Consider the following 10,154-nt stretch of genomic DNA (forward strand, 5'->3'; position numbering starts at 1 on the left):
GATTCACTCTTAATTAAAACCAAGCTGACCTTTTGGAAGGCTTATTTCTGGAAGAAAAGAGCTGACTTTTTAAAATTAATAAATCCTAATAAGTTCCATAACCACAAGAACAGTGGGCACGTGCACTCGGATATCTGACAGCGTCCCCAATACGAATGTTATACAAATTCATGTCACGTCTTCTGGAGCCTGGAATGTGAGATAAACAGATGGGAGATGACTCTACAGAGGGCATCTCAATGGGCACCCCCATTGACTTGACAAATGGAACCAACCCTTGGGGGCAGGAGGCAAGGGCAATTGGTTTTTGTCCCAAGAACCCATAGAAAAGTTTGCAGTGCAAGATGTTGAACTGAGGTTGAAACAGGGCTGATGTGGTAACCACAGTGAGAACTTAGGGTGCAGGGCTGTCAGTAATGCTTGGAATCTATGCCCACACTGATGGGCTTCTGCTTCATATATTTGTAAGAATGTCCCAAACATCCAGAGAGAAAAGATAGTTTAAACTTATGGAAATCCAAGACTCATCTTCACCTTTGAGCTACAACTAGTAAAGGACAGGAGACAGACAAAAATGAAAACCAAGATGTCCTGGAGATACGAGTGGAATTAAGGGTTTCATGTTCAGTGTATTTGGCCAGAGATCAGAAGGATTTCTGGCTTCAAGTCTTTGCTTGAGAAGGAGAGCAACAATGCCTTCTCACTGTAGATTGATTTATTAAATGTTTTTACATGTTAAATATGATGCTCACAATAATTCGGTGGAGCAGATACCAGAGATGGCAGCTATCATTGTCTTCATTTGACCAATAAGCCTCCTAAGACTTGACTCTACTGGAATGAGTCGAGAGTGGAATGGAATCCCCATTTCAGTTCTGCTACCTGCTGGCTGTGTGACCTTGGACAGTTGCTTCACCTCCTCCATGCCTCAGTTCTTCATCTGTTAAATAGGAAAAAGATAGTACTTATATTACAGAGTTGGTATAAGGGAAATGAAGTAATATAGGGAAGATGTTTAGAAATGTTTTGGTATTTAATAAGCTTTCAATTAATATTAATTTTTATTGACTAAGTTGTCAGACCCGGGATCCTAATCCAGATCGTCTCACACCAGGATAGATCATTGATTAAGAGCAAGAAATTTACAGTCTAGCAGATCAGTGTGCAAACCTCAATTCCACAACCTAACTTTAAGATTCAGTTTCGTCATCTGTAAAATGGGAAAGTTATCATAATACCCATTGAACACCCTTGCTCGGAAGATTGTACAGGCTCAACATTTGGTAATTATCTTCCTCATCTTTATCATTCTTTGTTTTCCACTCACTCACAGAGACATTGACAAAGCAAACTGGATAGATAAGAGCATTGCATGATCTTTAGACTATTCAGAATTGTGAGATTATATGATACAGTTATCTTATAATATAGCAACTTATAAATTAGGTCATTTAGGAATTTCCTGCTAAAGATGGAAGACTGGACCTACTCATCCACTTTTGCTCCCTCCTGAAATCTCATTTATGACACTAAAGAAAATTTTAAAACTTTATAAACCCACAAGGACAAAGAGAAAGCAGAGGAAACATTAGGAACAAAATGTTGAAAGTTGGGAACCAGAGGAGCAAGGATGACTGACACCAAAAATCAAGAAATCCTAATCTTAATCAGCATGGAGAAAACCAAGAAGCAACCTCCAAAGGCCCTGTAATTGTCAGCCTAGATACTTGTGGGACTGGGCATGAAAGTGAGGCTAAACAGAAGATGCTCTAGAAGGAGTCATGCTCTTAGATGCCATCCCCTGCTCAGCCCGGCCAGGTGAGTCATCTCCCAGTACTGGCAAAAGACTGAGGGATTTCTTTTCTGGAAAGGAACATCAGCTACAGTTGAAGATGAAAATATTATACTAAAAAAAAGGAGATTAAATGAACATTTATGTGCCAATGCCTCTCAGGAACACTAAATTTAAAATTCAGTTCTGCACTCACACTAACCACATTTAGAGTGCTCAATAGCCATATGGAACAAGCAGATCTAGGACACTCTCATCATCACAGAAAGGTCTATTGGCCAGCTCTGGTCTAATGCCCAGATTAGATCTTTGCATGAAGGATCCGATCAGCCCAAGAGGAAAGACTCAAAGATACTGACAGTGGCAGTTTCCCAAATAAAATGGCCAAAATTTTTAAACCCCTAAAATCCCTAGCCTCCAATCAGCTTATTAGAACTCTTCTTTGAATTGAAACCAAGTACCTACAGCTAGAAAGCCTCTATCATGAGAGTAGAATCCAAAACAAACAGAACAAAATAATCTGAAGAAACAAACAAAGCAGGGAGAATAAATCTTCAAGAGAACGGTTATTGGCCAGGTGCCGTAGCTCACGCCTGTAATCCCAGCACTTGGGAGGCCAAGGTGGGCAGATCACCTGAGGTCAGGAGTTCAAAACCAGCCTGGCCAGCATGATGAAACCCTGCCTCTACTAAAAATACAAAAATTAGTCGGAAGTGGTGGCACGTCCCAGTTGCCCAGGAGGCTGAGGCAGGAGAATCGCTTGAACCTGGGAAGCAGAGGTTGCAGTGAGCGGAGATCAAGCCACTACATTCCAGCCTGGGCCGAAAGAGGGAAACTCCGTCTCAACAACAACAACAAAAAAGGTTATTGGCATCTTCCTTTAGAGAGTTCAGAGATGTTTCAACTGTAAAGTGCAATGGATTATTCTAACAAAAAAAATTCAGAGACATTTTTTAAAGAGATCTTAGAAATTTTAAAATGTTAGCAAAAATGAAATAGTCAATAGAAGGATAAGAAGAAAAACGAAAGTCCCAGGAGGTAAACAGAAAGATAACTAGATAGGGAAGAGGAAAAATCAATAAGTTGTCTTAGTCTTTGTACTTCCTTCACCTTTTCATTATGAAATGCCAGAAACATGAGGTCAGGTTCCAGGCCCCAGGTCCCAGCCATAGAGAGAAACTACTCATGGTCTCAGACCTGGGAATGCCTGATTCTGTGTGTGGTAAATTCATGATCCGTTTTCTTTCTTTTGCATCTTCCTCTCCCTAGTTTGCCCCTACCTCTCCACCTTGGTTCTTTGATTAGTAGTCAAAGACAGCAGCACTACAAGACCTTATTTTTCTGGAAATGATTTTTGAAATGATTTTCAAGAACTGTGGGGGCCAAAGGAAATTTTGGGTGAGTGTTTAGCACAACTGCCTCATTTCACCATCTGTGTGAGCCTCTCTTTCTGTCTTCTCACCTGACTGCCCTTCTTGGAGGCCTTTGCGCTGACTTTACCCTCTCCCACATCCTTACTGCCTGGCACTGCCTCTCTGGAAGCACAGTCATCGCAGGTGCAACCATCGATCCTACAAGTTTTTTAAGATAGAGAAAGATGGCCAGGAAAAGCAAGTGTCAATGAATTGGGAGACAAAAGAGAAGAAAATGAAATCAAAATTTAAAAGGAAGGAGAAAGTTAAAAGGAAAGAAAAAAGGTTACATTAATAGTTTTGTGTTTTTTTTTACTTTTTATTTACTTTTTTTTCTTTTTTCTGAGAGGGAGTCTTGCTCTGTCGCCAGGCTGAAGTTCACTGGCGCAAACTCCACCTCCTGGGTTCAAGCGATTCTTCCACCTCAGCCTCCTGAGTAGGTGGGACCACAGGTGCGTGCCACCATGCCCGGCTAATTTTTGTATTTTTAGTAGAAACGGGGTTTCACTGTGTTGGCCAGGATGGTCTCTATGTCATGACCTCGTGATCCGCCTGCCTCGGCCTCCTTATTTACTTTTTATTATGCAAAATTTAAAACATATCCCAAATAATAGTTAAATGAATACCCATATTTAAATTATCCAGATCCAACAATATCAAGTCATAGTTAAGAGTAGTTTTGAAATCATAATCATAATATATTGAATGCTCACCATGCATAACATGTGTTCTAAATATGATGTACAGGTTGTGACAGATTAAAAGTTTTAAAAGTCCTTTGCCACTATTCCTATCAAGCAGGGGTCTAAGTCAGCTCCCACATCAGCTTTGGCCTGGCCTGTGACATGCTTTGACCAACGGAAGGCAGCAGAAGAGATACTGGGCAACTTCAGCGCCAGGGCTTGAGAAGCTCTAGTGGTCAGTCTGATGTGTCAACTTGACTAGGCCACAGAGCTCAGCTATTCAATCATACACTAACTGTGTGTTGCTGCGAAGGTATTTCATAGATGTAATTAAAGTCCAAAATCAGTTGTTGACTTTAAGTAAGGGAGATGATCCTAATAACCTGGGTGGACCTGATCTAATCAGTTGAAAGGTCTTAAGAGCAGGACTGGGGCTTCCCTAAAAAAAAAAATTTTGCCTATGGAGAGTAGATGTACCGCATGCCCAAGAGTTTCCAGTCTGCCCTTCCTGATGGCCTTACATATTTTGAACATACCTGGTCAGCTCCCACAGTCATGTAAGCCAATTCTTGCAATAAATCTCTTAATAACTATCTCCTACTGGTTCTGTTCTCTGGTGTAACCCTGACTGATAAATTTTTATACTTGTAAATGGTACTGTAGTAAACACCTAAAAATGCAGAGGTTGCTTTGGAATTCAGTAGTGGCCATAGCGTAGAAAAATTTTAAGGAGCATGATAGAAAAAGCCTAATTATCTTGAACAGACTGTTAGTAGAAATGCAGATATTAACAGCTCTGCTGATAAGGACTCAGAGGGAAGTGAGGAGCTGAGTAGAGAAAACCTGCAGTATCTGAAAATATTTAAATGATCATAAGCATACTGTTGGTTAAAATGTGGACATTGAAGGTGTTGCTGGTGATGGCTAAGAAAAAAATGAGAAACATGATATTGAAAACTAGGAAAATGGCAATCCTTATTCTATAGCAACAGAAGGCTTAGCAGAATTATGTTCTGTAGTTATGTAGAAAGCAGAACTTGCATCAGTGAACAGAGACTTTAGCTGAGGAGATTTCCCAGCAGTGCTAGAAGTAGGACCTGGTTTCTTCTTGCTGCTTATAGTAAAATGAGATGGAAAATGTAGATTAAGGGAAGAACTGTTAAACAAAAAGAAGTGAGGATTGATGATTTGCAATATTTCCAGCCAAAGACACTACAATTAGGAAATTGGTTGTCAGGAAAAAGTGCTCTGGGGAGAAAACCAAGGATGTGGCTGCACATCCTTTTGCTAGTGCCTTGAAGAATCAAAAGTTCAGATTATTTAGCCATACAGAAGGGTTAGATATTTGACTTGAGGAGTTTAGGCATGTATGTCATTAATTCCCTCAGCCATCTCAGCAGAAGCCAGGAATAGTGATGGGATTGTCCAGGAACGATCTGTGGAGGAGCCTCTTGCCCAAAGAAGTGTTCCTAAGATATACACAGTAGACTCACAAGGTTCTGAAGAATGTAAACTAGCATAAACACTACCAACTTGAACTGGATGGGACAAGAAGAAAAGAAAAATGAAAGAAGGCCATCTGACTCCCAAAACTCTAAAAAAATCTGATAGGCTGGTTATATAACAGCGTAGGAGAGAAACAGAGAAGTCAAGAATGATTTGAAGGCTTTTGGCCCAAACAACTGCAAGGATGGAAGTGCCAAAAACCATAACTGGAACACTGAGAAATATGCTTTCTTGTGTCAATATCAGGAGCACAAAGACATAGGAATAAATATTTGTGAAGAGATAATAGTTTCTTAGAAATGACACCAAAAGCACAGGAACAAAGGAAAAAAATGACTTAAACTGTACTTCAAAATTAAAAACTTCTCTGCTTCAAAGAACATCACCAAGGAAGTAAAAAGAAAAACCACAGAAAGGCGAGGGGTGTCGGGTAAGTTTGCAAATCATATATCTGGTAATGGACCTATATGGAAAATATGCAAAGATCTCTTACAACTCAATTAAAAAGTGGGCAAAGCATTTGAATAGATGTTTCTCCAAAGCAAATAGGCATCACATGAACAGATGCTCAGCTACACTGATCATCAGGGAAATGCAAAGTCCACAATGAGATACTACTTTCTACCAACTAGGATGGCTCTAATAAAAAAAGACAGAAATTAACAATTGTCAAGAATATAGAGAAATTAGAACCTGCATACAACAGGAATGTAAAATCGTGATGCCTCTTTGAAAAACAATCTGGTATTTCCTTAAGAGTTTACACATAGAGTTACCATGTGACTCAGCAATCTCACTCCTAGGTATATGCCCAAGAGAAATCAAAGCATATGTCCACACTAAGACTGGTACATGAATGTTTATAGCAGCACTAATAACAATAGTCAAGAAGTATAAAGGACCCAAATGTTCATCAACTGATGAATGAGTAAATAAAATGTGGTACATCCATATCATGGAATATTATTTGACAATAAAAGGAAATGAAATACCGAATCATGGTACAATGTGAATGAACCTTGAAAACATTATGCTAGATTTTAAAAGCCAGGCCCACAAGATCACATACATATGGTATGATTTGTAATTCCATTTATATAAAAATGGCTAAGGCAGACAATTTTTTTTTTTTTTTTGAGACAGAGTCTTGCTCTGTTGCCCAGGCTGGAGTGCAGTGGTGTGATCTCAGCTCACTGCAACTTCTGCCTCCTGGGTTCTAAGGGATTCTCCTGCCTCAGCCTCCTGAGTAGCTGGGATTACAGGCACCTGCCACCACACCCGGCTAATTTTGTATTTTTAGTAGAGATGAGATTTCACCATGTTGGCCAGACTGGTCTCAAACTCCTGACCTCAGGTGATCCACCTGGATCAGCCTCCCAAAGGGGATTAAAAGTGTGAGCCACCATACCCAGCCAGAAGAGACAAATTTATAGAGACAGAAAATAGATTACTAGTATCCTAAGGCTGTGGGGAGAGTGAAATGGAGAATAACAGCTAACGAGAATAGATTTCCTTCTGGGGTGATATAAATGTTCCACAGTTGATTGTGCTGCTGGTTGCACAACTCTGTGAATATTCTAAAATCACTGAGTTTTATACATTGTATGGTATGTGAATTATATCTCCATAAAGCCATACCAAAGGGGAAAAAACAAAAAGAAAAAGCATGCCTGAAGTCCACTCTGTGTTCAGCTTGCTGGGCAATGAACTCCAAATACACCACACATTTCTCTATTTCATGGTTAGAGGGATTAGGCGGGCCCATGGTTCTAGGAAGGGGTAGACTGCCCAGGACACCAAAGGTCAGTCTCAGGTGGTGCCATCCCAACTGCAGGTACCAGGCCATGCCCGCTTGCCCTGGGTAGGAAAAAAATGCTGATAAAACTACTCAGCTGCAACTATATTTACTTTTCATGAAAAATTAAAGAAAATTTCTTAGCCTAAACTCTTTAATTTCAAGGGATAATTTTAAGGGCAGATCTGTGAACCCAGAGAGTAGAGTCTCGAGGCACAGAGGATTATTTCTAGGCTTTGAAATCTAACCAGTTCACCTGGTTGGATTCCAAAATTGCTTGGGACTAATGATTCCTTTTTTCCTTTTGTTTCCCCCCTTTTTGATCAGGAATCTCTATAGCCATCATTCAACGCCTGTACCAACATTGTATTTGAGAAGTAGATAACTTGTTTTCTCATTTTGCAGGTCCACAGATGGAGAGGAACGTTGCCACAGGATGGGTAATACTTGGAGTCTCACTGATACCTGATTTAGACATTTAGAGGATGAGATGTGAGACTTTTGAGCTGATCAGATTTAGCTGAAATTTTGGACTTTGCGTTGATGCTGTAATGGGTTGAGACGTTGGGGGAAGTTGGAATGGGATGAATGTATTTTACATGTGGGATGGATGCGAATCTTTGGAGGACACGAGGTAGAGCATGGTAGGTAGAATAATGGCATCCCCAAGGCTTTCCACAGCACACTCCCTAGAACCTGTAGATATATTACTTTACATGGCAAAGGGAATGAACGTGTGATTAGTTTAAGTCTCTTGTAATGGGAAGATTATCCTGGGCTTTCCACATAGGTCTAACATAATCAGATGAGTTCTTATTAGTGGGAGGCAGGTGTGTAGGGTCGAGGAGAGAGATTTGATGATGCAAGCAAAGGTTAGAGAAAGCAAGAAAGCAAGAGAGATTTAAGATGCTGTGCAGAGGAAGAGGCCATGGGCCAAGGAATATAGATGGCCTCTGGAATCTGGAAAAGTCAAGGAAACAGATTCTCCCTAAGGCATTCAGAAGGAGCATCTTCTGCTAGCACCTTGGTTTTAGACCTGTAAGACCTATTTCATTATTCTGACCTCCAGAACTGTAAGATAATAACTTTGTGTTGTTTAAGCCACTATATTTATGGTGATTTGTTACAGCAGCAATAGGGTACTAATATAGAGGCCTTGTAACTTCTGCCTTCATTCTCTTAGAAGTTGGCCAAATGAGGCTGGGCGCGGTGGCTCACGCCTGTAATCCCAGCATTTTGGGAGGCCGAGGCAGGCAGATCATGAAGTCAAGAGACAGAGACCATCCTGGCCAACATGGTGAAACTCCATCTCTACTAAAAATATGAAAATTAGCTGGTCGTGGTGGCGCACACCTATAGTCCCAGCTACTCGGGAGGCAGAGGCAGGAGAATTGCTTAAACCTGGGAGGCGGAGGTTGCAGTGAGCCAAGATCACACCACTGCACTCCAGCCTGGCGCTTGTTGCCTGGCGATGGAACAAGACTCTGTCTCAAAAAAAAAAAAAAAGAAGTTGGCCAAGTGAAAATCGTCTTACCATCCTGATGGGCAGAGAGGCCACAAGGGATAAAAAGGACCTGGAGAATAAGTGACAAATGAACAGAGAGAAAAAGAGACCCAACTGTCCTCAGTCTCTGTAGCTACCCTTTTGAGGCAGCAGGCACATGAGTAATGCCATCTTGGAACCTCCAGTCCCAACTGAATCATCACAGCCATACCCCATGGAGCAGAGACCAGTTGTGCCATGTCCAGATTGCAGAACCATGAGCAAGCAAATGATTGATATTGTGTTAACCTATCGAGCTTTGGGGTGGTTTGTTAGGTAACAACAAATAATTGAAACAATATGATATCCTTTAATGCTCATCACTATCCTATGAGGAAGGGACCAATATATTTCCATTTCACAAATATACTAAGACTTAGAGACGTGAAATGAGTAACTTGTCCTAAGTCACACGAAGTGGAACCAGGACTTGGTCCTAGGCACCATGATTGTAAAACCTATGCTCTTAACTTTGAAGATCTCATATTCTTAGCCATCACTTTTAGTTTTAAGCATCATACGTTCACTTGAACTACTTTAATAGAAAAATTTTTATAATAGCAGAAAAATCAGAAGAGCAAGACTCTTGAGACTAAGCTTTGACTGCTGTTAGAACTTGTGCATGAGAGAAGGATGTTTTTTCCTTCTGTTGGATGGACTTTCTCCAAAAGTTGAAAAGTTTTACACAATTTAAAAATGGCTGAATTATGTCAGGAAATATAGCTTTACCAGCCCCTAGACTCACAAAGCCTGAGTTTGCCATCAAAGAAAACCTGATTAAAAACTCCTGAGGAAGGATTCTAATTGGTCTGTGATGGGCCAGGTGTTCACCCTTGAACTGAAAAACAGCTCAAGGGATGAGATGTTTTTAAAAGATGGCAGTTCCTATTTGATGCACATAGTTTCGGAATCAGAACATTCCAGAGGAGGGTGGGTAGCAGTTTGCTGATCTAGTCAGGCAAACAAAGACACTCACTACAGAGAAGTTTAGCTTCAAAGATGCAAAAACTATGTCAGTGAAAGACATTGGGAGATTAGAAAGAGAAAGGGGAGTCAAAATTCAGAATTGTCTTTTTTTTCTTTTCAGACAGGGTTTTACTTCATTGCCCAGACTGGAGTGCAATGGCGCAACCCTGGCTTGCTGCAGCCTCCTCACCAGGGCTCAAGTGATTCTCCTGCCTTAGCCTCCCCAGTAGCTGGGACCACAGGCCTGCACCACCACGCCCAGCTAGTTTTTGTTTTGTTGTTTTTTGTATTTTTCGTAGAGACAGGGTTTTGCTACGTTGCCCAGGCTGGTCTCAAACACCTGGGCTCAAGCAATCCACCCGCCTCGCCCTCCCAAAGTGCTGGGATAACAGTGTTGAGAGCCAACACGCCCGGCAGAACTGCCCTTTTTAATGTAAGCTATCTGTTTCAGAGAAAT

This window comes from Callithrix jacchus, chromosome 1, assembly GCF_049354715.1.
Source record: "Callithrix jacchus isolate 240 chromosome 1, calJac240_pri, whole genome shotgun sequence".
Classification (NCBI taxonomy): Eukaryota; Metazoa; Chordata; class Mammalia; order Primates; family Cebidae; genus Callithrix; species Callithrix jacchus.